This window comes from Brachyhypopomus gauderio, unplaced genomic scaffold (assembly GCF_052324685.1).
Source record: "Brachyhypopomus gauderio isolate BG-103 unplaced genomic scaffold, BGAUD_0.2 sc80, whole genome shotgun sequence".
NCBI lineage: Eukaryota > Metazoa > Chordata > Actinopteri > Gymnotiformes > Hypopomidae > Brachyhypopomus > Brachyhypopomus gauderio.
In genome coordinates this window covers 1,143,070-1,168,379 of record NW_027506901.1, presented here as the reverse complement: position 1 = coordinate 1,168,379, position 25,310 = coordinate 1,143,070, and the positions used below count along the sequence as shown (strand labels likewise).

Here is a 25,310-nt window from a genome sequence, read left to right as displayed (position 1 = left end):
TCAAGCTGGTATCAACTCCAGGTGATCAGGTGTTCAAAAGCGTGGCATTCTGTGAATCAAAAGTGAGATGTGGCGTTTGATCTATTGATTGCAGATCTTTTTTATGCAACTTTCAAAATCAAGGGTACAGGTGCAAGTCACCTCACTCAGCATCACTGCATGATAAGACATACGTCCTCGTTAGTATAGTGGATAGTATCTCCGCCTGTCACGCGGAAGACCGGGGTTCGGTTCCCCGACGCGGAGTTCTTTCTTTTTAAGCACAAGGCAGAGAAACCAGTGACCAGACAGTCTTTCCACTGGACTGCTACAGTTTGACAGCACAAATTTACAAATGGCATGAGAAGCATATTAAAAACTGGCAACCATGAGGAGAGTAGACTCTATTTTACCACACATCCAAAAAGGGATACAACATTTTCTTCTCTACGCTGCAAGCAGGAGTCGAACCTGCGCGGGGAAACCCCATTGGATTTCAAGTCCAACGCCTTAACCTCTCGGCCATTGCAGACCAAATGTGTAGGAGTAGAATCGAGATCAATTCCTTTGACTTCCTCAAGCTCAAGGAGGAGTGCACAGATGTGATTGCTTATGAGTTGCCAATGGCTTAAGAAGTAAATTCAAATACATGAATCTCCATAAGAGTCTACTCACTGTTAACTTCAAGCTGGTATCAACTCCAGGTGATCAGGTGTTCAAAAGCGTGGCATTCTGTGAATCAAAAGTGAGATGTGGCGTTTGATCTATTGATTGCAGATCTTTCTTATGCAACTTTCAAAATCAAGGGTACAGGTGCAAGTCACCTCACTCAGCATCACTGCATGATAAGACATACGTCCTCGTTAGTATAGTGGATAGTATCTCCGCCTGTCATGCGGAAGACCGGGGTTCGATTCCCCGACGGGGAGTTCTTTCTTTTTAAGCACAAGGCAGAGAAACCAGTGACCAGACAGTCTTTCCACTGGACTGCTACAGTTTGACAGCACAAATTTACAAATGGCATGAGAAGCATATTCAAAACTGGCAAGCATGAGGAGAGTAGACTCTATTTTACCACACATCCAAAAAGGGATACGATATTTTCTTCTCTACGCTGCAAGCAGGAGTCGAACCTGCACAGGGAAACCCCATTGGATTTCGAGTCCAACGCCTTAACCTCTCGGCCATTGCAGCCCAAATGCGTAGGAGTAGAATCGAGATCAATTCCTTTGACTTCCTCAAGCTCAAGGAGGAGTGCACAGATGTCATTGATTCTGAGTTGCCAATGGCTTAAGAAGTAAATTCAAATACATGAATCTCCATAAGAGTCTACTCACTGTTAACTTCAAGCTGGTATCAACTCCAGGTGATCAGGTGTTCAAAAGCGTGGCATTCTGTGAATCAAAAGTGAGATGTGGCGTTTGATCTATTGATTGCAGATCTTTCTTATGCAACTTTCAAAATCAAGGGTACAGGTGCAAGTCACCTCACTCAGCATCACTGCATGATAAGACATACGTCCTCGTTAGTATAGTGGATAGTATCTCCGCCTGTCATGCGGAAGACCGGGGTTCGATTCCCCGACGGGGAGTTCTTTCTTTTTAAGCACAAGGCAGAGAAACCAGTGACCAGACAGTCTTTCCACTGGACTGCTACAGTTTGACAGCACAAATTTACAAATGGCATGAGAAGCATATTCAAAACTGGCAAGCATGAGGAGAGTAGACTCTATTTTACCACATCCAAAAAGGGATACGATATTTTCTTCTCTACGCTGCAAGCAGGAGTCAAACCTGCGCAGGGAAACCCCATTGGATTTCGAGTCCAACGCCTTAACCTCTCGGCCATTGCAGCCCAAACGTGTAGGAGTAGAATCGAGATCAATTCCTTTGACTTCCTCTAGCTCAAGGAGGAGTGCACAGATGTCATTGATTCTGAGTTGCCAATGGCTTAAGAAGTAAATTCAAATACATGAATCTCCATAAGAGTCTACTCACTGTTAACTTCAAGCTGGTATCAACTCCAGGTGATCAGGTGTTCAAAAGCGTGGCATTCTGTGAATCAAAAGTGAGATGTGGCGTTTGATCTATTGATTGCAGATCTTTCTTATGCAACTTTCAAAATCAAGGGTACAGGTGCAAGTCACCTCACTCAGCATCACTGCATGGTAAGACATACGTCCTCGTTAGTATAGTGGATAGTATCTCCGCCTGTCATGCGGAAGACCGGGGTTCGATTCCCCGACCGGGAGTTCTTTCTTTTTAAGCACAAGGCAGAGAAACCAGTGACCAGACAGTCTTTCCACTGGACTGCTACAGTTTGACAGCACAAATTTACAAATGGCATGAGAAGCATATTCAAAACTGGCAAGCATGAGGAGAGTAGACTCTATTTTACCACACATCCAAAAAGGGATACAACATTTTCTTCTCTACGCTGCAAGCAGGAGTCGAACCTGCGCGGGGAAACCCCATTGGATTTCAAGTCCAACGCCTTAACCTCTCGGCCATTGCAGACCAAATGTGTAGGAGTAGAATCGAGATCAATTCCTTTGACTTCCTCAAGCTCAAGGAGGAGTGCACAGATGTGATTGCTTATGAGTTGCCAATGGCTTAAGAAGTAAATTCAAATACATGAATCTCCATAAGAGTCTACTCACTGTTAACTTCAAGCTGGTATCAACTCCAGGTGATCAGGTGTTCAAAAGCGTGGCATTCTGTGAATCAAAAGTGAGATGTGGCGTTTGATCTATTGATTGCAGATCTTTCTTATGCAACTTTCAAAATCAAGGGTACAGGTGCAAGTCACCTCACTCAGCATCACTGCATGATAAGACATACGTCCTCGTTAGTATAGTGGATAGTATCTCCGCCTGTCATGCGGAAGACCGGGGTTCGATTCCCCGACGGGGAGTTCTTTCTTTTTAAGCACAAGGCAGAGAAACCAGTGACCAGACAGTCTTTCCACTGGACTGCTACAGTTTGACAGCACAAATTTACAAATGGCATGAGAAGCATATTCAAAACTGGCAAGCATGAGGAGAGTAGACTCTATTTTACCACACATCCAAAAAGGGATACGATATTTTCTTCTCTACACTGCAAGCAGGAGTCGAACCTGCGCGGGGAAACCCCATTGGATTTCGAGTCCAACGCCTTAACCTCTCGGCCATTGCAGCCCAAATGTGTAGGAGTAGAATCGAGATCAATTCCTTTGACTTCCTCTAGCTCAAGGAGGAGTGCACAGATGTCATTGATTCTGAGTTGCCAATGGCTTAAGAAGTAAATTCAAATACATGAATCTCCATAAGAGTCTACTCACTGTTAACTTCAAGCTGGTATCAACTCCAGGTGATCAGGTGTTCAAAAGCGTGGCATTCTGTGAATCAAAAGTGAGATGTGGCGTTTGATCTATTGATTGCAGATCTTTCTTATGCAACTTTCAAAATCAAGGGTACAGGTGCAAGTCACCTCACTCAGCATCACTGCATGGTAAGACATACGTCCTCGTTAGTATAGTGGATAGTATCTCCGCCTGTCACGCAGAAGACCGGGGTTCGATTCCCCGACGGGGAGTTCTTTCTTTTTAAGCACAAGGCAGAGAAACCAGTGACCAGACAGTCTTTCCACTGGACTGCTACAGTTTGACAGCACAAATTTACAAATGGCATGAGAAGCATATTCAAAACTGGCAAGCATGAGGAGAGTAGACTCTATTTTACCACACATCCAAAAAGGGATACGATATTTTCTTCTCTACGCTGCAAGCAGGAGTCGAACCTGCACAGGGAAACCCCATTGGATTTCGAGTCCAACGCCTTAACCTCTCGGCCATTGCAGCCCAAATGCGTAGGAGTAGAATCGAGATCAATTCCTTTGACTTCCTCAAGCTCAAGGAGGAGTGCACAGATGTCATTGATTCTGAGTTGCCAATGGCTTAAGAAGTAAATTCAAATACATGAATCTCCATAAGAGTCTACTCACTGTTAACTTCAAGCTGGTATCAACTCCAGGTGATCAGGTGTTCAAAAGCGTGGCATTCTGTGAATCAAAAGTGAGATGTGGCGTTTGATCTATTGATTGCAGATCTTTCTTATGCAACTTTCAAAATCAAGGGTACAGGTGCAAGTCACCTCACTCAGCATCACTGCATGGTAAGACATACGTCCTCGTTAGTATAGTGGATAGTATCTCCGCCTGTCATGCGGAAGACCGGGGTTCGATTCCCCGACCGGGAGTTCTTTCTTTTTAAGCACAAGGCAGAGAAACCAGTGACCAGACAGTCTTTCCACTGGACTGCTACAGTTTGACAGCACAAATTTACAAATGGCATGAGAAGCATATTCAAAACTGGCAAGCATGAGGAGAGTAGACTCTATTTTACCACACATCCAAAAAGGGATACAACATTTTCTTCTCTACGCTGCAAGCAGGAGTCGAACCTGCGCGGGGAAACCCCATTGGATTTCAAGTCCAACGCCTTAACCTCTCGGCCATTGCAGACCAAATGTGTAGGAGTAGAATCGAGATCAATTCCTTTGACTTCCTCAAGCTCAAGGAGGAGTGCACAGATGTGATTGCTTATGAGTTGCCAATGGCTTAAGAAGTAAATTCAAATACATGAATCTCCATAAGAGTCTACTCACTGTTAACTTCAAGCTGGTATCAACTCCAGGTGATCAGGTGTTCAAAAGCGTGGCATTCTGTGAATCAAAAGTGAGATGTGGCGTTTGATCTATTGATTGCAGATCTTTCTTATGCAACTTTCAAAATCAAGGGTACAGGTGCAAGTCACCTCACTCAGCATCACTGCATGATAAGACATACGTCCTCGTTAGTATAGTGGATAGTATCTCCGCCTGTCATGCGGAAGACCGGGGTTCGATTCCCCGACGGGGAGTTCTTTCTTTTTAAGCACAAGGCAGAGAAACCAGTGACCAGACAGTCTTTCCACTGGACTGCTACAGTTTGACAGCACAAATTTACAAATGGCATGAGAAGCATATTCAAAACTGGCAAGCATGAGGAGAGTAGACTCTATTTTACCACACATCCAAAAAGGGATACGATATTTTCTTCTCTACACTGCAAGCAGGAGTCGAACCTGCGCGGGGAAACCCCATTGGATTTCGAGTCCAACGCCTTAACCTCTCGGCCATTGCAGCCCAAATGTGTAGGAGTAGAATCGAGATCAATTCCTTTGACTTCCTCTAGCTCAAGGAGGAGTGCACAGATGTCATTGATTCTGAGTTGCCAATGGCTTAAGAAGTAAATTCAAATACATGAATCTCCATAAGAGTCTACTCACTGTTAACTTCAAGCTGGTATCAACTCCAGGTGATCAGGTGTTCAAAAGCGTGGCATTCTGTGAATCAAAAGTGAGATGTGGCGTTTGATCTATTGATTGCAGATCTTTCTTATGCAACTTTCAAAATCAAGGGTACAGGTGCAAGTCACCTCACTCAGCATCACTGCATGGTAAGACATACGTCCTCGTTAGTATAGTGGATAGTATCTCCGCCTGTCACGCAGAAGACCGGGGTTCGATTCCCCGACGGGGAGTTCTTTCTTTTTAAGCACAAGGCAGAGAAACCAGTGACCAGACAGTCTTTCCATTGGACTGCTACAGTTTGACAGCACAAATTTACAAATGGCATGAGAAGCATATTCAAAACTGGCAAGCATGAGGAGAGTAGACTCTATTTTACCACACATCCAAAAAGGGATACGATATTTTCTTCTCTACGCTGCAAGCAGGAGTCGAACCTGCACAGGGAAACCCCATTGGATTTCGAGTCCAACGCCTTAACCTCTCGGCCATTGCAGCCCAAATGCGTAGGAGTAGAATCGAGATCAATTCCTTTGACTTCCTCAAGCTCAAGGAGGAGTGCACAGATGTCATTGATTCTGAGTTGCCAATGGCTTAAGAAGTAAATTCAAATACATGAATCTCCATAAGAGTCTACTCACTGTTAACTTCAAGCTGGTATCAACTCCAGGTGATCAGGTGTTCAAAAGCGTGGCATTCTGTGAATCAAAAGTGAGATGTGGCGTTTGATCTATTGATTGCAGATCTTTCTTATGCAACTTTCAAAATCAAGGGTACAGGTGCAAGTCACCTCACTCAGCATCACTGCATGATAAGACATACGTCCTCGTTAGTATAGTGGATAGTATCTCCGCCTGTCATGCGGAAGACCGGGGTTCGATTCCCCGACGGGGAGTTCTTCCTTTTTAAGCACAAGGCAGAGAAACCAGTGACCAGACAGTCTTTCCACTGGACTGCTACAGTTTGACAGCACAAATTTACAAATGGCATGAGAAGCATATTCAAAACTGGCAAGCATGAGGAGAGTAGACTCTATTTTACCACATCCAAAAAGGGATACGATATTTTCTTCTCTACGCTGCAAGCAGGAGTCAAACCTGCGCGGGGAAACCCCATTGGATTTCGAGTCCAACGCCTTAACCTCTCGGCCATTGCAGCCCAAATGTGTAGGAGTAGAATCGAGATCAATTCCTTTGACTTCCTCTAGCTCAAGGAGGAGTGCACAGATGTCATTGATTCTGAGTTGCCAATGGCTTAAGAAGTAAATTCAAATACATGAATCTCCATAAGAGTCTACTCACTGTTAACTTCAAGCTGGTATCAACTCCAGGTGATCAGGTGTTCAAAAGCGTGGCATTCTGTGAATCAAAAGTGAGATGTGGCGTTTGATCTATTGATTGCAGATCTTTCTTATGCAACTTTCAAAATCAAGGGTACAGGTGCAAGTCACCTCACTCAGCATCACTGCATGGTAAGACATACGTCCTCGTTAGTATAGTGGATAGTATCTCCGCCTGTCATGCGGAAGACCGGGGTTCGATTCCCCGACCGGGAGTTCTTTCTTTTTAAGCACAAGGCAGAGAAACCAGTGACCAGACAGTCTTTCCACTGGACTGCTACAGTTTGACAGCACAAATTTACAAATGGCATGAGAAGCATATTCAAAACTGGCAAGCATGAGGAGAGTAGACTCTATTTTACCACACATCCAAAAAGGGATACGATATTTTCTTCTCTACGCTGCAAGCAGGAGTCGAACCTGCGCGGGGAAACCCCATTGGATTTCGAGTCCAACGCCTTAACCTCTCGGCCATTGCAGCCCAAATGTGTAGGAGTAGAATCGAGATCAATTCCTTTGACTTCCTCTAGCTCAAGGAGGAGTGCACAGATGTCATTGATTCTGAGTTGCCAATGGCTTAAGAAGTAAATTCAAATACATGAATCTCCATAAGAGTCTACTCACTGTTAACTTCAAGCTGGTATCAACTCCAGGTGATCAGGTGTTCAAAAGCGTGGCATTCTGTGAATCAAAAGTGAGATGTGGCGTTTGATCTATTGATTGCAGATCTTTCTTATGCAACTTTCAAAATCAAGGGTACAGGTGCAAGTCACCTCACTCAGCATCACTGCATGGTAAGACATACGTCCTCGTTAGTATAGTGGATAGTATCTCCGCCTGTCATGCGGAAGACCGGGGTTCGATTCCCCGACCGGGAGTTCTTTCTTTTTAAGCACAAGGCAGAGAAACCAGTGACCAGACAGTCTTTCCACTGGACTGCTACAGTTTGACAGCACAAATTTACAAATGGCATGAGAAGCATATTCAAAACTGGCAAGCATGAGGAGAGTAGACTCTATTTTACCACACATCCAAAAAGGGATACGATATTTTCTTCTCTACGCTGCAAGCAGGAGTCGAACCTGCGCGGGGAAACCCCATTGGATTTCGAGTCCAACGCCTTAACCTCTCGGCCATTGCAGCCCAAATGTGTAGGAGTAGAATCGAGATCAATTCCTTTGACTTCCTCTAGCTCAAGGAGGAGTGCACAGATGTCATTGATTCTGAGTTGCCAATGGCTTAAGAAGTAAATTCAAATACATGAATCTCCATAAGAGTCTACTCACTGTTAACTTCAAGCTGGTATCAACTCCAGGTGATCAGGTGTTCAAAAGCGTGGCATTCTGTGAATCAAAAGTGAGATGTGGCGTTTGATCTATTGATTGCAGATCTTTCTTATGCAACTTTCAAAATCAAGGGTACAGGTGCAAGTCACCTCACTCAGCATCACTGCATGGTAAGACATACGTCCTCGTTAGTATAGTGGATAGTATCTCCGCCTGTCATGCGGAAGACCGGGGTTCGATTCCCCGGCGGGGAGTTCTTTCTTTTTAAGCACAAGGCAGAGAAACCAGTGACCAGACAGTCTTTCCACTGGACTGCTACAGTTTGACAGCACAAATTTACAAATGGCATGAGAAGCATATTCAAAACTGGCAAGCATGAGGAGAGTAGACTCTATTTTACCACACATCCAAAAAGGGATACGATATTTTCTTCTCTACGCTGCAAGCAGGAGTCGAACCTGCGCGGGGAAACCCCATTGGATTTCGAGTCCAACGCCTTAACCTCTCGGCCATTGCAGCCCAAATGTGCAGGAGTATAATCGAGATCAATTCCTTTGACTTCCTCAAGCTCAAGGAGGAGTGCACATATGTCATTGATTCTGAGTTGCCAATGGCTTAAGAAGTAAATTCAAATACATGAATCTCCATAAGAGTCTACTCACTGTTAACTTCCAGCTGGTATCAACTCCAGGTGATCAGGTGTTCAAAAGCGTGGCATTCTGTGAATCAAAAGTGAGATGTGGCGTTTGATCTATTGATTGCAGATCTTTTTTATGCAACTTTCAAAATCAAGGGTACAGGTGCAAGTCACCTCACTCAGCATCACTGCATGATTAGACATACGTCCTCGTTAGTATAGTGCAGGGGTAATCAGTTAAATCTCTCCGCGGTCCATTTTTGGCAGATAGCTCAGACCTTAGGTCCGGGTCCGCGGTGGCGAACGAAAGTTGTTGAGCGGGGGGGGGGTGGCGAACGTAACACTCAAATGGGTGGTGCGAACGTAACACTCGTCTGAAAAATAAATTCTCCGGTTTAAAATATAGTCTCCCGTTAAAAATTTTTTGGCATTTGGGTCCGTATCCAGTTAATCAGGAATGTGATTGGGTCCGGACAGGACGGCGTTCGGGTCCGGATCCGGACCGCGGTCCGCCATTTGGTGATACCTGGTATAGTGGATAGTATCTCCGCCTGTCACGCGGAAGACCGGGGTTCGATTCCCCGACGGGGAGTTCTTTCTTTTTAAGCACAAGGCAGAGAAACCAGTGACCAGACAGTCTTTCCACTGGACTGCTACAGTTTGACAGCACAAATTTACAAATGGCATGAGAAGCATATTAAAAACTGGCAACCATGAGGAGAGTAGACTCTATTTTACCACACATCCAAAAAGGGATACAACATTTTCTTCTCTACGCTGCAAGCAGGAGTAGAACCTGCGCGGGGAAACCCCATTGGATTTCAAGTCCAATGCCTTAACCTCTCGGCCATTGCAGACCAAATGTGTAGGAGTAGAATCGAGATCAATTCCTTTGACTTCCTCAAGCTCAAGGAGGAGTGCACAGATGTGATTGCTTATGAGTTGCCAATGGCTTAAGAAGTAAATTCAAATACATGAATCTCCATAAGAGTCTACTCACTGTTAACTTCAAGCTGGTATCAACTCCAGGTGATCAGGTGTTCAAAAGCGTGGCATTCTGTGAATCAAAAGTGAGATGTGGCGTTTGATCTATTGATTGCAGATCTTTCTTATGCAACTTTCAAAATCAAGGGTACAGGTGCAAGTCACCTCACTCAGCATCACTGCATGATAAGACATACGTCCTCGTTAATATAGTGGATAGTATCTCCGCCTGTCACGCGGAAGACCGGGGTTCGATTCCCCGACGGGGAGTTCTTTCTTTTTAAGCACAAGGCAGAGAAACCAGTGACCAGACAGTCTTTCCACTGGACTGCTACAGTTTGACAGCACAAATTTACAAATGGCATGAGAAGCATATTCAAAACTGGCAAGCATGAGGAGAGTAGACTCTATTTTACCACACATCCAAAAAGGGATACGATATTTTCTTCTCTACGCTGCAAGCAGGAGTCGAACCTGCGCGGGGAAACCCCATTGGATTTCAAGTCCAATGCCTTAACCTCTCGGCCATTGCAGACCAAATGTGTAGGAGTAGAATCGAGATCAATTCCTTTGACTTCCTCAAGCTCAAGGAGGAGTGCACAGATGTGATTGCTTATGAGTTGCCAATGGCTTAAGAAGTAAATTCAAATACATGAATCTCCATAAGAGTCTACTCACTGTTAACTTCAAGCTGGTATCAACTCCAGGTGATCAGGTGTTCAAAAGCGTGGCATTCTGTGAATCAAAAGTGAGATGTGGCGTTTGATCTATTGATTGCAGATCTTTCTTATGCAACTTTCAAAATCAAGGGTACAGGTGCAAGTCACCTCACTCAGCATCACTGCATGATAAGACATACGTCCTCGTTAATATAGTGGATAGTATCTCCGCCTGTCACGCGGAAGACTGGGGTTCGATTCCCCGACGGGGAGTTCTTTCTTTTTAAGCACAAGGCAGAGAAACCAGTGACCAGACAGTCTTTCCACTGGACTGCTACAGTTTGACAGCACAAATTTACAAATGGCATGAGAAGCATATTCAAAACTGGCAAGCATGAGGAGAGTAGACTCTATTTTACCACACATCCAAAAAGGGATACGATATTTTCTTCTCTACGCTGCAAGCAGGAGTCGAACCTGCGCGGGGAAACCCCATTGGATTTCGAGTCCAACGCCTTAACCTCTCGGCCATTGCAGCCCAAATGTGTAGGAGTAGAATCGAGATCAATTCCTTTGACTTCCTCTAGCTCAAGGAGGAGTGCACAGATGTCATTGATTCTGAGTTGCCAATGGCTTAAGAAGTAAATTCAAATACATGAATCTCCATAAGAGTCTACTCACTGTTAACTTCAAGCTGGTATCAACTCCAGGTGATCAGGTGTTCAAAAGCGTGGCATTCTGTGAATCAAAAGTGAGATGTGGCGTTTGATCTATTGATTGCAGATCTTTCTTATGCAACTTTCAAAATCAAGGGTACAGGTGCAAGTCACCTCACTCAGCATCACTGCATGGTAAGACATACGTCCTCGTTAGTATAGTGGATAGTATCTCCGCCTGTCATGCGGAAGACCGGGGTTCGATTCCCCGACCGGGAGTTCTTTCTTTTTAAGCACAAGGCAGAGAAACCAGTGACCAGACAGTCTTTCCACTGGACTGCTACAGTTTGACAGCACAAATTTACAAATGGCATGAGAAGCATATTCAAAACTGGCAAGCATGAGGAGAGTAGACTCTATTTTACCACACATCCAAAAAGGGATACGATATTTTCTTCTCTACGCTGCAAGCAGGAGTCGAACCTGCGCGGGGAAACCCCATTGGATTTCGAGTCCAACGCCTTAACCTCTCGGCCATTGCAGCCCAAATGTGTAGGAGTAGAATCGAGATCAATTCCTTTGACTTCCTCAAGCTCAAGGAGGAGTGCACAGATGTCATTGATTCTGAGTTGCCAATGGCTTAAGAAGTAAATTCAAATACATGAATCTCCATAAGAGTCTACTCACTGTTAACTTCAAGCTGGTATCAACTCCAGGTGATCAGGTGTTCAAAAGCGTGGCATTCTGTGAATCAAAAGTGAGATGTGGCGTTTGATCTATTGATTGCAGATCTTTTTTATGCAACTTTCAAAATCAAGGGTACAGGTGCAAGTCACCTCACTCAGCATCACTGCATGATAAGACATACGTCCTCGTTAGTATAGTGGATAGTATCTCTGCCTGTCACGCGGAAGACCGGGGAGTTCTTTCTTTTTAAGCACAAGGCAGAGAAACCAGTGACCAGACAGTCTTTCCACTGGACTGCTACAGTTTGACAGCACAAATTTACAAATGGCATGAGAAGCATATTAAAAACTGGCAACCATGAGGAGAGTAGACTCTATTTTACCACACATCCAAAAAGGGATACAACATTTTCTTCTCTACACTGCAAGCAGGAGTCGAACCTGCGCGGGGAAACCCCATTGGATTTCAAGTCCAACGCCTTAACCTCTCGGCCATTGCAGACCAAATGTGTAGGAGTAGAATCGAGATCAATTCCTTTGACTTCCTCAAGCTCAAGGAGGAGTGCACAGATGTGATTGCTTATGAGTTGCCAATGGCTTAAGAAGTAAATTCAAATACATGAATCTCCATAAGAGTCTACTCACTGTTAACTTCAAGCTGGTATCAACTCCAGGTGATCAGGTGTTCAAAAGCGTGGCATTCTGTGAATCAAAAGTGAGATGTGGCGTTTGATCTATTGATTGCAGATCTTTCTTATGCAACTTTCAAAATCAAGGGTACAGGTGCAAGTCACCTCACTCAGCATCACTGCATGATAAGACATACGTCCTCGTTAGTATAGTGGATAGTATCTCAGCCTGTCACGCGGAAGACCGGGGTTCGATTCCCCGACGCGGAGTTCTTTCTTTTTAAGCACAAGGCAGAGAAACCAGTGACCAGACAGTCTTTCCACTGGACTGCTACAGTTTGACAGCACAAATTTACAAATGGCATGAGAAGCATATTCAAAACTGGCAAGCATGAGGAGAGTAGACTCTATTTTACCACACATCCAAAAAGGGATACAACATTTTCTTCTCTACGCTGCAAGCAGGAGTCGAACCTGCGCGGGGAAACCCCATTGGATTTCGAGTCCAACGCCTTAACCTCTCGGCCATTGCAGCCCAAATGTGTAGGAGTAGAATCGAGATCAATTCCTTTGACTTCCTCAAGCTCAAGGAGGAGTGCACAGATGTCATTGATTCTGAGTTGCCAATGGCTTAAGAAGTAAATTCAAATACATGAATCTCCATAAGAGTCTACTCACTGTTAACTTCAAGCTGGTATCAACTCCAGGTGATCAGGTGTTCAAAAGCGTGGCATTCTGTGAATCAAAAGTGAGATGTGGCGTTTGATCTATTGATTGCAGATCTTTTTTATGCAACTTTCAAAATCAAGGGTACAGGTGCAAGTCACCTCACTCAGCATCACTGCATGATAAGACATACGTCCTCGTTAGTATAGTGGATAGTATCTCCGCCTGTCACGCGGAAGACCGGGGTTCGGTTCCCCGACGGGGAGTTCTTTCTTTTTAAGCACAAGGCAGAGAAACCAGTGACCAGACAGTCTTTCCACTGGACTGCTACAGTTTGACAGCACAAATTTACAAATGGCATGAGAAGCATATTAAAAACTGGCAACCATGAGGAGAGTAGACTCTATTTTACCACACATCCAAAAAGGGATACAACATTTTCTTCTCTACGCTGCAAGCAGGAGTCGAACCTGCGCGGGGAAACCCCATTGGATTTCAAGTCCAACGCCTTAACCTCTCGGCCATTGCAGACCAAATGTGTAGGAGTAGAATCGAGATCAATTCCTTTGACTTCCTCAAGCTCAAGGAGGAGTGCACATATGTGATTGCTTATGAGTTGCCAATGGCTTAAGAAGTAAATTCAAATACATGAATCTCCATAAGAGTCTACTCACTGTTAACTTCAAGCTGGTATCAACTCCAGGTGATCAGGTGTTCAAAAGCGTGGCATTCTGTGAATCAAAAGTGAGATGTGGCGTTTGATCTATTGATTGCAGATCTTTCTTATGCAACTTTCAAAATCAAGGGTACAGGTGCAAGTCACCTCACTCAGCATCACTGCATGATAAGACATACGTCCTCGTTAGTATAGTGGATAGTATCTCCGCCTGTCACGCGGAAGACCGGGGTTCGATTCCCCGACGGGGAGTTCTTTCTTTTTAAGCACAAGGCAGAGAAACCAGTGACCAGACAGTCTTTCCACTGGACTGCTACAGTTTGACAGCACAAATTTACAAATGGCATGAGAAGCATATTCAAAACTGGCAAGCATGAGGAGAGTAGACTCTATTTTACCACACATCCAAAAAGGGATACAACATTTTCTTCTCTACGCTGCAAGCAGGAGTCGAACCTGCGCGGGGAAACCCCATTGGATTTCGAGTCCAACGCCTTAACCTCTCGGCCATTGCAGCCCAAATGTGTAGGAGTAGAATCGAGATCAATTCCTTTGACTTCCTCAAGCTCAAGGAGGAGTGCACAGATGTCATTGATTCTGAGTTGCCAATGGCTTAAGAAGTAAATTCAAATACATGAATCTCCATAAGAGTCTACTCACTGTTAACTTCAAGCTGGTATCAACTCCAGGTGATCAGGTGTTCAAAAGCGTGGCATTCTGTGAATCAAAAGTGAGATGTGGCGTTTGATCTATTGATTGCAGATCTTTTTTATGCAACTTTCAAAATCAAGGGTACAGGTGCAAGTCACCTCACTCAGCATCACTGCATGATAAGACATACGTCCTCGTTAGTATAGTGGATAGTATCTCCGCCTGTCACGCGGAAGACCGGGGTTCGGTTCCCCGACGCGGAGTTCTTTCTTTTTAAGCACAAGGCAGAGAAACCAGTGACCAGACAGTCTTTCCACTGGACTGCTACAGTTTGACAGCACAAATTTACAAATGGCATGAGAAGCATATTAAAAACTGGCAACCATGAGGAGAGTAGACTCTATTTTACCACACATCCAAAAAGGGATACAACATTTTCTTCTCTACGCTGCAAGCAGGAGTCGAACCTGCGCGGGGAAACCCCATTGGATTTCAAGTCCAACGCCTTAACCTCTCGGCCATTGCAGACCAAATGTGTAGGAGTAGAATCGAGATCAATTCCTTTGACTTCCTCAAGCTCAAGGAGGAGTGCACAGATGTGATTGCTTATGAGTTGCCAATGGCTTAAGAAGTAAATTCAAATACATGAATCTCCATAAGAGTCTACTCACTGTTAACTTCAAGCTGGTATCAACTCCAGGTGATCAGGTGTTCAAAAGCGTGGCATTCTGTGAATCAAAAGTGAGATGTGGCGTTTGATCTATTGATTGCAGATCTTTCTTATGCAACTTTCAAAATCAAGGGTACAGGTGCAAGTCACCTCACTCAGCATCACTGCATGATAAGACATACGTCCTCGATAGTATAGTGGATAGTATCTCCGCCTGTCATGCGGAAGACCGGGGTTCGATTCCCCGACGGGGAGTTCTTTCTTTTTAAGCACAAGGCAGAGAAACCAGTGACCAGACAGTCTTTCCACTGGACTGCTACAGTTTGACAGCACAAATTTACAAATGGCATGAGAAGCATATTCAAAACTGGCAAGCATGAGGAGAGTAGACTCTATTTTACCACACATCCAAAAAGGGATACGATATTTTCTTCTCTACACTGCAAGCAGGAGTCGAACCTGCGCGGGGAAACCCCATTGGATTTCGAGTCCAACGCCTTAACCTCTCGGCCATTGCAGCCCAAATGTGTAGGAGTAGAATCGAGATCAATTCCTTTGACTTCCTCTAGCTCAAGGAGGAGTGCACAGATGTCATTGATTCTGAGTTGCCAATGGCTTAAGAAGTAAATTCAAATACATGAATCTCCATAAGAGTCTACTCACTGTTAACTTCAAGCTGGTATCAACTCCAGGTGATCAGGTGTTCAAAAGCGTGGCATTCTGTGAATCAAAAGTGAGATGTGGCGTTTGATCTATTGATTGCAGATCTTTCTTATGCAACTTTCAAAATCAAGGGTACAGGTGCAAGTCACCTCACTCAGCATCACTGCATGGTAAGACATACGTCCTCGTTAGTATAGTGGATAGTATCTCCGCCTGTCACGCAGAAGACCGGGGTTCGATTCCCCGACGGGGAGTTCTTTCTTTTTAAGCACAAGGCAGAGAAACCAGTGACCAGACAGTCTTTCCACTGGACTGCTACAGTTTGACAGCACAAATTTACAAATGGCATGAGAAGCATATTCAAAACTGGCAAGCATGAGGAGAGTAGACTCTATTTTACCACACATCCAAAAAGGGATACGATATTTTCTTCTCTACGCTGCAAGCAGGAGTCGAACCTGCACAGTTTCTTATGCAACTTTCAAAATCAAGGGTACAGGTGCAAGTCACCTCACTCAGCATCACTGCATGATAAGACATACGTCCTCGTTAGTATAGTGGATAGTATCTCCGCCTGTCATGCGGAAGACCGGGGTTCGATTCCCCGACGGGGAGTTCTTTCTTTTTAAGCACAAGGCAGAGAAACCAGTGACCAGACAGTCTTTCCACTGGACTGCTACAGTTTGACAGCACAAATTTACAAATGGCATGAGAAGCATATTCAAAACTGGCAAGCATGAGGAGAGTAGACTCTATTTTACCACACATCCAAAAAGGGATACGATATTTTCTTCTCTACGCTGCAAGCAGGAGTCGAACCTGCGCGGGGAAACCCCATTGGATTTCGAGTCCAACGCCTTAACCTCTCGGCCATTGCAGCCCAAATGTGTAGGAGTAGAATCGAGATCAATTCCTTTGACTTCCTCAAGCTCAAGGAGGAGTGCACAGATGTCATTGATTCTGAGTTGCCAATGGCTTAAGAAGTAAATTCAAATACATGAATCTCCATAAGAGTCTACTCACTGTTAACTTCAAGCTGGTATCAACTCCAGGTGATCAGGTGTTCAAAAGCGTGGCATTCTGTGAATCAAAAGTGAGATGTGGCGTTTGATCTATTGATTGCAGATCTTTCTTATGCAACTTTCAAAATCAAGGGTACAGGTGCAAGTCACCTCACTCAGCATCACTGCATGATAAGACATACGTCCTCGTTAGTATAGTGGATAGTATCTCTGCCTGTCACGCGGAAGACCGGGGAGTTCTTTCTTTTTAAGCACAAGGCAGAGAAACCAGTGACCAGACAGTCTTTCCACTGGACTGCTACAGTTTGACAGCACAAATTTACAAATGGCATGAGAAGCATATTAAAAACTGGCAACCATGAGGAGAGTAGACTCTATTTTACCACACATCCAAAAAGGGATACAACATTTTCTTCTCTACACTGCAAGCAGGAGTCGAACCTGCGCGGGGAAACCCCATTGGATTTCAAGTCCAACGCCTTAACCTCTCGGCCATTGCAGACCAAATGTGTAGGAGTAGAATCGAGATCAATTCCTTTGACTTCCTCAAGCTCAAGGAGGAGTGCACAGATGTGATTGCTTATGAGTTGCCAATGGCTTAAGAAGTAAATTCAAATACATGAATCTCCATAAGAGTCTACTCACTGTTAACTTCAAGCTGGTATCAACTCCAGGTGATCAGGTGTTCAAAAGCGTGGCATTCTGTGAATCAAAAGTGAGATGTGGCGTTTGATCTATTGATTGCAGATCTTTCTTATGCAACTTTCAAAATCAAGGGTACAGGTGCAAGTCACCTCACTCAGCATCACTGCATGATAAGACATACGTCCTCGTTAGTATAGTGGATAGTATCTCAGCCTGTCACGCGGAAGACCGGGGTTCGATTCCCCGACGCGGAGTTCTTTCTTTTTAAGCACAAGGCAGAGAAACCAGTGACCAGACAGTCTTTCCACTGGACTGCTACAGTTTGACAGCACAAATTTACAAATGGCATGAGAAGCATATTCAAAACTGGCAAGCATGAGGAGAGTAGACTCTATTTTACCACACATCCAAAAAGGGATACAACATTTTCTTCTCTACGCTGCAAGCAGGAGTCGAACCTGCGCGGGGAAACCCCATTGGATTTCGAGTCCAACGCCTTAACCTCTCGGCCATTGCAGCCCAAATGTGTAGGAGTAGAATCGAGATCAATTCCTTTGACTTCCTCTAGCTCAAGGAGGAGTGCACAGATGTCATTGATTCTGAGTTGCCAATGGCTTAAGAAGTAAATTCAAATACATGAATCTCCATAAGAGTCTACTCACTGTTAACTTCAAGCTGGTATCAACTCCAGGTGATCAGGTGTTCAAAAGCGTGGCATTCTGTGAATCAAAAGTGAGATGTGGCGTTTGATCTATTGATTGCAGATCTTTCTTATGCAACTTTCAAAATCAAGGGTACAGGTGCAAGTCACCTCACTCAGCATCACTGCATGATAAGACATACGTCCTCGTTAGTATAGTGGATAGTATCTCCGCCTGTCACGCGGAAGACCGGGGTTCGGTTCCCCGACGGGGAGTTCTTTCTTTTTAAGCACAAGGCAGAGAAACCAGTGACCAGACAGTCTTTCCACTGGACTGCTACAGTTTGACAGCACAAATTTACAAATGGCATGAGAAGCATATTAAAAACTGGCAACCATGAGGAGAGTAGACTCTATTTTACCACACATCCAAAAAGGGATACAACATTTTCTTCTCTACGCTGCAAGCAGGAGTCGAACCTGCGCGGGGAAACCCCATTGGATTTCAAGTCCAACGCCTTAACCTCTCGGCCATTGCAGACCAAATGTGTAGGAGTAGAATCGAGATCAATTCCTTTGACTTCCTCAAGCTCAAGGAGGAGTGCACAGATGTGATTGCTTATGAGTTGCCAATGGCTTAAGAAGTAAATTCAAATACATGAATCTCCATAAGAGTCTACTCACTGTTAACTTCAAGCTGGTATCAACTCCAGGTGATCAGGTGTTCAAAAGCGTGGCATTCTGTGAATCAAAAGTGAGATGTGGCGTTTGATCTATTGATTGCAGATCTTTCTTATGCAACTTTCAAAATCAAGGGTACAGGTGCAAGTCACCTCACTCAGCATCACTGCATGATAAGACATACGTCCTCGTTAGTATAGTGGATAGTATCTCCGCCTGTCACGCGGAAGACCGGGGTTCGATTCCCCGACGGGGAGTTCTTTCTTTTTAAGCACAAGGCAGAGAAACCAGTGACCAGACAGTCTTTCCACTGGACTGCTACAGTTTGACAGCACAAATTTACAAATGGCATGAGAAGCATATTCAAAACTGGCAAGCATGAGGAGAGTAGACTCTATTTTACCACACATCCAAAAAGGGATACAACATTTTCTTCTCTACGCTGCAAGCAGGAGTCGAACCTGCGCGGGGAAACCCCATTGGATTTCGAGTCCAACGCCTTAACCTCTCGGCCATTGCAGCCCAAATGTGTAGGAGTAGAATCGAGATCAATTCCTTTGACTTCCTCAAGCTCAAGGAGGAGTGCACAGATGTCATTGATTCTGAGTTGCCAATGGCTTAAGAAGTAAATTCAAATACATGAATCTCCATAAGAGTCTACTCACTGTTAACTTCAAGCTGGTATCAACTCCAGGTGATCAGGTGTTCAAAAGCGTGGCATTCTGTGAATCAAAAGTGAGATGTGGCGTTTGATCTATTGATTGCAGATCTTTTTTATGCAACTTTCAAAATCAAGGGTACAGGTGCAAGTCACCTCACTCAGCATCACTGCATGATAAGACATACGTCCTCGTTAGTATAGTGGATAGTATCTCCGCCTGTCACGCGGAAGACCGGGGTTCGGTTCCCCGACGCGGAGTTCTTTCTTTTTAAGCACAAGGCAGAGAAACCAGTGACCAGACAGTCTTTCCACTGGACTGCTACAGTTTGACAGCACAAATTTACAAATGGCATGAGAAGCATATTAAAAACTGGCAACCATGAGGAGAGTAGACTCTATTTTACCACACATCCAAAAAGGGATACAACATTTTCTTCTCTACGCTGCAAGCAGGAGTCGAACCTGCGCGGGGAAACCCCATTGGATTTCAAGTCCAACGCCTTAACCTCTCGGCCATTGCAGACCAAATGTGTAGGAGTAGAATCGAGATCAATTCCTTTGACTTCCTCAAGCTCAAGGAGGAGTGCACAGATGTGATTGCTTATGAGTTGCCAATGGCTTAAGAAGTAAATTCAAATACATGAATCTCCATAAGAGTCTACTCACTGTTAACTTCAAGCTGGTATCAACTCCAGGTGATCAGGTGTTCAAAAGCGTGGCATTCTGTGAATCAAAAGTGAGATGTGGCGTTTGATCTATTGATTGCAGATCTTTCTTATGCAACTTTCAAAATCAAGGGTACAGGTGCAAGTCACCTCACTCAGCATCACTGCATGATAAGACATACGTCCTCGATAGTATAGTGGATAGTATCTCCGCCTGTCATGCGGAAGACCGGGGTTCGATTCCCCGACGGGGAGTTCTTTCTTTTTAAGCACAAGGCAGAGAAACCAGTGACCAGACAGTCTTTCCACTGGACTGCTACAGTTTGACAGCACAAATTTACAAATGGCATGAGAAGCATATTCAAAACTGGCAAGCATGAGGAGAGTAGACTCTATTTTACCACACATCCAAAAAGGGATACGATATTTTCTTCTCTACACTGCAAGCAGGAGTCGAACCTGCGCGGGGAAACCCCATTGGATTTCGAGTCCAACGCCTTAACCTCTCGGCCATTGCAGCCCAAATGTGTAGGAGTAGAATCGAGATCAATTCCTTTGACTTCCTCTAGCTCAAGGAGGAGTGCACAGATGTCATTGATTCTGAGTTGCCAATGGCTTAAGAAGTAAATTCAAATACATGAATCTCCATAAGAGTCTACTCACTGTTAACTTCAAGCTGGTATCAACTCCAGGTGATCAGGTGTTCAAAAGCGTGGCATTCTGTGAATCAAAAGTGAGATGTGGCGTTTGATCTATTGATTGCAGATCTTTCTTATGCAACTTTCAAAATCAAGGGTACAGGTGCAAGTCACCTCACTCAGCATCACTGCATGGTAAGACATACGTCCTCGTTAGTATAGTGGATAGTATCTCCGCCTGTCACGCAGAAGACCGGGGTTCCATTCCCCGACGGGGAGTTCTTTCTTTTTAAGCACAAGGCAGAGAAACCAGTGACCAGACAGTCTTTCCACTGGACTGCTACAGTTTGACAGCACAAATTTACAAATGGCATGAGAAGCATATTCAAAACTGGCAAGCATGAGGAGAGTAGACTCTATTTTACCACACATCCAAAAAGGGATACGATATTTTCTTCTCTACGCTGCAAGCAGGAGTCGAACCTGCACAGGGAAACCCCATTGGATTTCGAGTCCAACGCCTTAACCTCTCGGCCATTGCAGCCCAAATGCGTAGGAGTAGAATCGAGATCAATTCCTTTGACTTCCTCAAGCTCAAGGAGGAGTGCACAGATGTCATTGATTCTGAGTTGCCAATGGCTTAAGAAGTAAATTCAAATACATGAATCTCCATAAGAGTCTACTCACTGTTAACTTCAAGCTGGTATCAACTCCAGGTGATCAGGTGTTCAAAAGCGTGGCATTCTGTGAATCAAAAGTGAGATGTGGCGTTTGATCTATTGATTGCAGATCTTTCTTATGCAACTTTCAAAATCAAGGGTACAGGTGCAAGTCACCTCACTCAGCATCACTGCATGATAAGACATACGTCCTCGTTAGTATAGTGGATAGTATCTCCGCCTGTCATGCGGAAGACCGGGGTTCGATTCCCCGACGGGGAGTTCTTTCTTTTTAAGCACAAGGCAGAGAAACCAGTGACCAGACAGTCTTTCCACTGGACTGCTACAGTTTGACAGCACAAATTTACAAATGGCATGAGAAGCATATTCAAAACTGGCAAGCATGAGGAGAGTAGACTCTATTTTACCACACATCCAAAAAGGGATACGATATTTTCTTCTCTACGCTGCAAGCAGGAGTCGAACCTGCGCGGGGAAACCCCATTGGATTTCGAGTCCAACGCCTTAACCTCTCGGCCATTGCAGCCCAAATGTGTAGGAGTAGAATCGAGATCAATTCCTTTGACTTCCTCTAGCTCAAGGAGGAGTGCACAGATGTCATTGATTCTGAGTTGCCAATGGCTTAAGAAGTAAATTCAAATACATGAATCTCCATAAGAGTCTACTCACTGTTAACTTCAAGCTGGTATCAACTCCAGGTGATCAGGTGTTCAAAAGCGTGGCATTCTGTGAATCAAAAGTGAGATGTGGCGTTTGATCTATTGATTGCAGATCTTTCTTATGCAACTTTCAAAATCAAGGGTACAGGTGCAAGTCACCTCACTCAGCATCACTGCATGGTAAGACATACGTCCTCGTTAGTATAGTGGATAGTATCTCCGCCTGTCATGCGGAAGACCGGGGTTCGATTCCCCGACCGGGAGTTCTTTCTTTTTAAGCACAAGGCAGAGAAACCAGTGACCAGACAGTCTTTCCACTGGACTGCTACAGTTTGACAGCACAAATTTACAAATGGCATGAGAAGCATATTCAAAACTGGCAAGCATGAGGAGAGTAGACTCTATTTTACCACACATCCAAAAAGGGATACGATATTTTCTTCTCTACGCTGCAAGCAGGAGTCGAACCTGCGCGGGGAAACCCCATTGGATTTCGAGTCCAACGCCTTAACCTCTCGGCCATTGCAGCCCAAATGTGTAGGAGTAGAATCGAGATCAATTCCTTTGACTTCCTCTAGCTCAAGGAGGAGTGCACAGATGTCATTGATTCTGAGTTGCCAATGGCTTAAGAAGTAAATTCAAATACATGAATCTCCATAAGAGTCTACTCACTGTTAACTTCAAGCTGGTATCAACTCCAGGTGATCAGGTGTTCAAAAGCGTGGCATTCTGTGAATCAAAAGTGAGATGTGGCGTTTGATCTATTGATTGCAGATCTTTCTTATGCAACTTTCAAAATCAAGGGTACAGGTGCAAGTCACCTCACTCAGCATCACTGCATGGTAAGACATACGTCCTCGTTAATATAGTGGATAGTATCTCCGCCTGTCATGCGGAAGACCGGGGTTCGATTCCCCGGCGGGGAGTTCTTTCTTTTTAAGCACAAGGCAGAGAAACCAGTGACCAGACAGTCTTTCCACTGGACTGCTACAGTTTGACAGCACAAATTTACAAATGGCATGAGAAGCATATTCAAAACTGGCAAGCATGAGGAGAGTAGACTCTATTTTACCACACATCCAAAAAGGGATACGATATTTTCTTCTCTACGCTGCAAGCAGGAGTCGAACCTGCGCGGGGAAACCCCATTGGATTTCGAGTCCAACGCCTTAACCTCTCGGCCATTGCAGCCCAAATGTGCAGGAGTATAATCGAGATCAATTCCTTTGACTTCCTCAAGCTCAAGGAGGAGTGCACATATGTCATTGATTCTGAGTTGCCAATGGCTTAAGAAGTAAATTCAAATACATGAATCTCCATAAGAGTCTACTCACTGTTAACTTCCAGCTGGTATCAACTCCAGGTGATCAGGTGTTCAAAAGCGTGGCATTCTGTGAATCAAAAGTGAGATGTGGCGTTTGATCTATTGATTGCAGATCTTTTTTATGCAACTTTCAAAATCAAGGGTACAGGTGCAAGTCACCTCACTCAGCATCACTGCATGATTAGACATACGTCCTCGTTAGTATAGTGCAGGGGTAATCAGTTAAATCTCTCCGCGGTCCATTTTTGGCAGATAGCTCAGACCTTAGGTCCGGGTCCGCGGTGGCGAACGAAAGTTGTTGAGCGGGGGGGGGTGGCGAACGTAACACTCAAATGGGTGGTGCGAACGTAACACTCGTCTGAAAAATAAATTCTCCGGTTTAAAATATAGTCTCCCGTTAAAAATTTTTTGGCATTTGGGTCCGTATCCAGTTAATCAGGAATGTGATTGGGTCCGGACAGGACGGCGTTCGGGTCCGGATCCGGACCGCGGTCCGCCATTTGGTGATACCTGGTATAGTGGATAGTATCTCCGCCTGTCACGCGGAAGACCGGGGTTCGATTCCCCGACGGGGAGTTCTTTCTTTTTAAGCACAAGGCAGAGAAACCAGTGACCAGACAGTCTTTCCACTGGACTGCTACAGTTTGACAGCACAAATTTACAAATGGCATGAGAAGCATATTAAAAACTGGCAACCATGAGGAGAGTAGACTCTATTTTACCACACATCCAAAAAGGGATACAACATTTTCTTCTCTACGCTGCAAGCAGGAGTCAAACCTGCGCGGGGAAACCCCATTGGATTTCAAGTCCAATGCCTTAACCTCTCGGCCATTGCAGACCAAATGTGTAGGAGTAGAATCGAGATCAATTCCTTTGACTTCCTCAAGCTCAAGGAGGAGTGCACAGATGTGATTGCTTATGAGTTGCCAATGGCTTAAGAAGTAAATTCAAATACATGAATCTCCATAAGAGTCTACTCACTGTTAACTTCAAGCTGGTATCAACTCCAGGTGATCAGGTGTTCAAAAGCGTGGCATTCTGTGAATCAAAAGTGAGATGTGGCGTTTGATCTATTGATTGCAGATCTTTCTTATGCAACTTTCAAAATCAAGGGTACAGGTGCAAGTCACCTCACTCAGCATCACTGCATGATAAGACATACGTCCTCGTTAATATAGTGGATAGTATCTCCGCCTGTCACGCGGAAGACCGGGGTTCGATTCCCCGACGGGGAGTTCTTTCTTTTTAAGCACAAGGCAGAGAAACCAGTGACCAGACAGTCTTTCCACTGGACTGCTACAGTTTGACAGCACAAATTTACAAATGGCATGAGAAGCATATTCAAAACTGGCAAGCATGAGGAGAGTAGACTCTATTTTACCACACATCCAAAAAGGGATACGATATTTTCTTCTCTACGCTGCAAGCAGGAGTCGAACCTGCGCGGGGAAACCCCATTGGATTTCAAGTCCAATGCCTTAACCTCTCGGCCATTGCAGACCAAATGTGTAGGAGTAGAATCGAGATCAATTCCTTTGACTTCCTCAAGCTCAAGGAGGAGTGCACAGATGTGATTGCTTATGAGTTGCCAATGGCTTAAGAAGTAAATTCAAATACATGAATCTCCATAAGAGTCTACTCACTGTTAACTTCAAGCTGGTATCAACTCCAGGTGATCAGGTGTTCAAAAGCGTGGCATTCTGTGAATCAAAAGTGAGATGTGGCGTTTGATCTATTGATTGCAGATCTTTCTTATGCAACTTTCAAAATCAAGGGTACAGGTGCAAGTCACCTCACTCAGCATCACTGCATGATAAGACATACGTCCTCGTTAATATAGTGGATAGTATCTCCGCCTGTCACGCGGAAGACTGGGGTTCGATTCCCCGACGGGGAGTTCTTTCTTTTTAAGCACAAGGCAGAGAAACCAGTGACCAGACAGTCTTTCCACTGGACTGCTACAGTTTGACAGCACAAATTTACAAATGGCATGAGAAGCATATTCAAAACTGGCAAGCATGAGGAGAGTAGACTCTATTTTACCACACATCCAAAAAGGGATACGATATTTTCTTCTCTACGCTGCAAGCAGGAGTCGAACCTGCGCGGGGAAACCCCATTGGATTTCGAGTCCAACGCCTTAACCTCTCGGCCATTGCAGCCCAAATGTGTAGGAGTAGAAT

General features: G+C 44.6%; 52 non-coding genes across 52 annotated transcripts; 15 read left to right on the top strand and 37 right to left on the bottom strand.

Moving 5' to 3' along the window:
- Positions 1-429: 429 nt before the first annotated feature.
- On the bottom strand, positions 430-511 carry trnas-uga (transfer RNA serine (anticodon UGA)). The gene has a single exon. It is a non-coding gene; the product is annotated as a tRNA-Ser (tRNA).
- A 325-nt stretch (positions 512-836) lies between these two features.
- Positions 837-908, top strand: trnad-guc (transfer RNA aspartic acid (anticodon GUC)). Its single transcript has one exon. It is a non-coding gene; the product is annotated as a tRNA-Asp (tRNA).
- Positions 909-1,091: 183 nt separating this feature from the next.
- On the bottom strand, positions 1,092-1,173 carry trnas-cga (transfer RNA serine (anticodon CGA)). The gene has a single exon. It is a non-coding gene; the product is annotated as a tRNA-Ser (tRNA).
- Positions 1,174-1,498: 325 nt separating this feature from the next.
- Positions 1,499-1,570, top strand: trnad-guc (transfer RNA aspartic acid (anticodon GUC)). Its single transcript has one exon. It is a non-coding gene; the product is annotated as a tRNA-Asp (tRNA).
- Positions 1,571-1,751: 181 nt separating this feature from the next.
- On the bottom strand, positions 1,752-1,833 carry trnas-cga (transfer RNA serine (anticodon CGA)). Its single transcript has one exon. It is a non-coding gene; the product is annotated as a tRNA-Ser (tRNA).
- Positions 1,834-2,413: 580 nt separating this feature from the next.
- On the bottom strand, positions 2,414-2,495 carry trnas-uga (transfer RNA serine (anticodon UGA)). The gene has a single exon. It is a non-coding gene; the product is annotated as a tRNA-Ser (tRNA).
- Positions 2,496-2,820: 325 nt separating this feature from the next.
- trnad-guc (transfer RNA aspartic acid (anticodon GUC)) lies at positions 2,821-2,892 on the top strand. Its single transcript has one exon. It is a non-coding gene; the product is annotated as a tRNA-Asp (tRNA).
- Positions 2,893-3,075: 183 nt separating this feature from the next.
- Positions 3,076-3,157, bottom strand: trnas-cga (transfer RNA serine (anticodon CGA)). The gene has a single exon. It is a non-coding gene; the product is annotated as a tRNA-Ser (tRNA).
- Positions 3,158-3,482: 325 nt separating this feature from the next.
- On the top strand, positions 3,483-3,554 carry trnad-guc (transfer RNA aspartic acid (anticodon GUC)). Its single transcript has one exon. It is a non-coding gene; the product is annotated as a tRNA-Asp (tRNA).
- A 183-nt stretch (positions 3,555-3,737) lies between these two features.
- On the bottom strand, positions 3,738-3,819 carry trnas-cga (transfer RNA serine (anticodon CGA)). The gene has a single exon. It is a non-coding gene; the product is annotated as a tRNA-Ser (tRNA).
- A 580-nt stretch (positions 3,820-4,399) lies between these two features.
- trnas-uga (transfer RNA serine (anticodon UGA)) lies at positions 4,400-4,481 on the bottom strand. Its single transcript has one exon. It is a non-coding gene; the product is annotated as a tRNA-Ser (tRNA).
- Positions 4,482-4,806: 325 nt separating this feature from the next.
- On the top strand, positions 4,807-4,878 carry trnad-guc (transfer RNA aspartic acid (anticodon GUC)). The gene has a single exon. It is a non-coding gene; the product is annotated as a tRNA-Asp (tRNA).
- A 183-nt stretch (positions 4,879-5,061) lies between these two features.
- Positions 5,062-5,143, bottom strand: trnas-cga (transfer RNA serine (anticodon CGA)). The gene has a single exon. It is a non-coding gene; the product is annotated as a tRNA-Ser (tRNA).
- A 325-nt stretch (positions 5,144-5,468) lies between these two features.
- Positions 5,469-5,540, top strand: trnad-guc (transfer RNA aspartic acid (anticodon GUC)). The gene has a single exon. It is a non-coding gene; the product is annotated as a tRNA-Asp (tRNA).
- A 183-nt stretch (positions 5,541-5,723) lies between these two features.
- Positions 5,724-5,805, bottom strand: trnas-cga (transfer RNA serine (anticodon CGA)). The gene has a single exon. It is a non-coding gene; the product is annotated as a tRNA-Ser (tRNA).
- A 325-nt stretch (positions 5,806-6,130) lies between these two features.
- trnad-guc (transfer RNA aspartic acid (anticodon GUC)) lies at positions 6,131-6,202 on the top strand. Its single transcript has one exon. It is a non-coding gene; the product is annotated as a tRNA-Asp (tRNA).
- Positions 6,203-6,383: 181 nt separating this feature from the next.
- Positions 6,384-6,465, bottom strand: trnas-cga (transfer RNA serine (anticodon CGA)). The gene has a single exon. It is a non-coding gene; the product is annotated as a tRNA-Ser (tRNA).
- A 580-nt stretch (positions 6,466-7,045) lies between these two features.
- On the bottom strand, positions 7,046-7,127 carry trnas-cga (transfer RNA serine (anticodon CGA)). Its single transcript has one exon. It is a non-coding gene; the product is annotated as a tRNA-Ser (tRNA).
- Positions 7,128-7,707: 580 nt separating this feature from the next.
- Positions 7,708-7,789, bottom strand: trnas-cga (transfer RNA serine (anticodon CGA)). Its single transcript has one exon. It is a non-coding gene; the product is annotated as a tRNA-Ser (tRNA).
- Positions 7,790-8,114: 325 nt separating this feature from the next.
- On the top strand, positions 8,115-8,186 carry trnad-guc (transfer RNA aspartic acid (anticodon GUC)). The gene has a single exon. It is a non-coding gene; the product is annotated as a tRNA-Asp (tRNA).
- Positions 8,187-8,369: 183 nt separating this feature from the next.
- On the bottom strand, positions 8,370-8,451 carry trnas-cga (transfer RNA serine (anticodon CGA)). Its single transcript has one exon. It is a non-coding gene; the product is annotated as a tRNA-Ser (tRNA).
- Positions 8,452-9,344: 893 nt separating this feature from the next.
- On the bottom strand, positions 9,345-9,426 carry trnas-uga (transfer RNA serine (anticodon UGA)). The gene has a single exon. It is a non-coding gene; the product is annotated as a tRNA-Ser (tRNA).
- Positions 9,427-9,751: 325 nt separating this feature from the next.
- trnad-guc (transfer RNA aspartic acid (anticodon GUC)) lies at positions 9,752-9,823 on the top strand. Its single transcript has one exon. It is a non-coding gene; the product is annotated as a tRNA-Asp (tRNA).
- Positions 9,824-10,006: 183 nt separating this feature from the next.
- Positions 10,007-10,088, bottom strand: trnas-uga (transfer RNA serine (anticodon UGA)). The gene has a single exon. It is a non-coding gene; the product is annotated as a tRNA-Ser (tRNA).
- Positions 10,089-10,668: 580 nt separating this feature from the next.
- On the bottom strand, positions 10,669-10,750 carry trnas-cga (transfer RNA serine (anticodon CGA)). The gene has a single exon. It is a non-coding gene; the product is annotated as a tRNA-Ser (tRNA).
- A 580-nt stretch (positions 10,751-11,330) lies between these two features.
- trnas-cga (transfer RNA serine (anticodon CGA)) lies at positions 11,331-11,412 on the bottom strand. The gene has a single exon. It is a non-coding gene; the product is annotated as a tRNA-Ser (tRNA).
- A 562-nt stretch (positions 11,413-11,974) lies between these two features.
- On the bottom strand, positions 11,975-12,056 carry trnas-uga (transfer RNA serine (anticodon UGA)). The gene has a single exon. It is a non-coding gene; the product is annotated as a tRNA-Ser (tRNA).
- Positions 12,057-12,636: 580 nt separating this feature from the next.
- trnas-cga (transfer RNA serine (anticodon CGA)) lies at positions 12,637-12,718 on the bottom strand. The gene has a single exon. It is a non-coding gene; the product is annotated as a tRNA-Ser (tRNA).
- A 580-nt stretch (positions 12,719-13,298) lies between these two features.
- Positions 13,299-13,380, bottom strand: trnas-uga (transfer RNA serine (anticodon UGA)). Its single transcript has one exon. It is a non-coding gene; the product is annotated as a tRNA-Ser (tRNA).
- Positions 13,381-13,705: 325 nt separating this feature from the next.
- Positions 13,706-13,777, top strand: trnad-guc (transfer RNA aspartic acid (anticodon GUC)). Its single transcript has one exon. It is a non-coding gene; the product is annotated as a tRNA-Asp (tRNA).
- Positions 13,778-13,960: 183 nt separating this feature from the next.
- Positions 13,961-14,042, bottom strand: trnas-cga (transfer RNA serine (anticodon CGA)). The gene has a single exon. It is a non-coding gene; the product is annotated as a tRNA-Ser (tRNA).
- Positions 14,043-14,622: 580 nt separating this feature from the next.
- Positions 14,623-14,704, bottom strand: trnas-uga (transfer RNA serine (anticodon UGA)). Its single transcript has one exon. It is a non-coding gene; the product is annotated as a tRNA-Ser (tRNA).
- A 580-nt stretch (positions 14,705-15,284) lies between these two features.
- On the bottom strand, positions 15,285-15,366 carry trnas-cga (transfer RNA serine (anticodon CGA)). The gene has a single exon. It is a non-coding gene; the product is annotated as a tRNA-Ser (tRNA).
- Positions 15,367-15,691: 325 nt separating this feature from the next.
- Positions 15,692-15,763, top strand: trnad-guc (transfer RNA aspartic acid (anticodon GUC)). Its single transcript has one exon. It is a non-coding gene; the product is annotated as a tRNA-Asp (tRNA).
- Positions 15,764-16,052: 289 nt separating this feature from the next.
- On the top strand, positions 16,053-16,124 carry trnad-guc (transfer RNA aspartic acid (anticodon GUC)). The gene has a single exon. It is a non-coding gene; the product is annotated as a tRNA-Asp (tRNA).
- Positions 16,125-16,307: 183 nt separating this feature from the next.
- On the bottom strand, positions 16,308-16,389 carry trnas-cga (transfer RNA serine (anticodon CGA)). The gene has a single exon. It is a non-coding gene; the product is annotated as a tRNA-Ser (tRNA).
- Positions 16,390-16,951: 562 nt separating this feature from the next.
- Positions 16,952-17,033, bottom strand: trnas-uga (transfer RNA serine (anticodon UGA)). The gene has a single exon. It is a non-coding gene; the product is annotated as a tRNA-Ser (tRNA).
- A 580-nt stretch (positions 17,034-17,613) lies between these two features.
- trnas-cga (transfer RNA serine (anticodon CGA)) lies at positions 17,614-17,695 on the bottom strand. Its single transcript has one exon. It is a non-coding gene; the product is annotated as a tRNA-Ser (tRNA).
- A 580-nt stretch (positions 17,696-18,275) lies between these two features.
- On the bottom strand, positions 18,276-18,357 carry trnas-uga (transfer RNA serine (anticodon UGA)). The gene has a single exon. It is a non-coding gene; the product is annotated as a tRNA-Ser (tRNA).
- A 325-nt stretch (positions 18,358-18,682) lies between these two features.
- On the top strand, positions 18,683-18,754 carry trnad-guc (transfer RNA aspartic acid (anticodon GUC)). The gene has a single exon. It is a non-coding gene; the product is annotated as a tRNA-Asp (tRNA).
- A 183-nt stretch (positions 18,755-18,937) lies between these two features.
- trnas-cga (transfer RNA serine (anticodon CGA)) lies at positions 18,938-19,019 on the bottom strand. The gene has a single exon. It is a non-coding gene; the product is annotated as a tRNA-Ser (tRNA).
- Positions 19,020-19,599: 580 nt separating this feature from the next.
- trnas-uga (transfer RNA serine (anticodon UGA)) lies at positions 19,600-19,681 on the bottom strand. Its single transcript has one exon. It is a non-coding gene; the product is annotated as a tRNA-Ser (tRNA).
- A 580-nt stretch (positions 19,682-20,261) lies between these two features.
- On the bottom strand, positions 20,262-20,343 carry trnas-cga (transfer RNA serine (anticodon CGA)). The gene has a single exon. It is a non-coding gene; the product is annotated as a tRNA-Ser (tRNA).
- Positions 20,344-20,923: 580 nt separating this feature from the next.
- trnas-cga (transfer RNA serine (anticodon CGA)) lies at positions 20,924-21,005 on the bottom strand. The gene has a single exon. It is a non-coding gene; the product is annotated as a tRNA-Ser (tRNA).
- Positions 21,006-21,330: 325 nt separating this feature from the next.
- On the top strand, positions 21,331-21,402 carry trnad-guc (transfer RNA aspartic acid (anticodon GUC)). Its single transcript has one exon. It is a non-coding gene; the product is annotated as a tRNA-Asp (tRNA).
- Positions 21,403-21,585: 183 nt separating this feature from the next.
- On the bottom strand, positions 21,586-21,667 carry trnas-cga (transfer RNA serine (anticodon CGA)). Its single transcript has one exon. It is a non-coding gene; the product is annotated as a tRNA-Ser (tRNA).
- A 580-nt stretch (positions 21,668-22,247) lies between these two features.
- On the bottom strand, positions 22,248-22,329 carry trnas-cga (transfer RNA serine (anticodon CGA)). Its single transcript has one exon. It is a non-coding gene; the product is annotated as a tRNA-Ser (tRNA).
- Positions 22,330-22,909: 580 nt separating this feature from the next.
- trnas-cga (transfer RNA serine (anticodon CGA)) lies at positions 22,910-22,991 on the bottom strand. Its single transcript has one exon. It is a non-coding gene; the product is annotated as a tRNA-Ser (tRNA).
- An 892-nt stretch (positions 22,992-23,883) lies between these two features.
- On the bottom strand, positions 23,884-23,965 carry trnas-uga (transfer RNA serine (anticodon UGA)). The gene has a single exon. It is a non-coding gene; the product is annotated as a tRNA-Ser (tRNA).
- Positions 23,966-24,290: 325 nt separating this feature from the next.
- Positions 24,291-24,362, top strand: trnad-guc (transfer RNA aspartic acid (anticodon GUC)). The gene has a single exon. It is a non-coding gene; the product is annotated as a tRNA-Asp (tRNA).
- Positions 24,363-24,545: 183 nt separating this feature from the next.
- Positions 24,546-24,627, bottom strand: trnas-uga (transfer RNA serine (anticodon UGA)). The gene has a single exon. It is a non-coding gene; the product is annotated as a tRNA-Ser (tRNA).
- A 580-nt stretch (positions 24,628-25,207) lies between these two features.
- trnas-cga (transfer RNA serine (anticodon CGA)) lies at positions 25,208-25,289 on the bottom strand. Its single transcript has one exon. It is a non-coding gene; the product is annotated as a tRNA-Ser (tRNA).
- Positions 25,290-25,310: the final 21 nt, after the last annotated feature.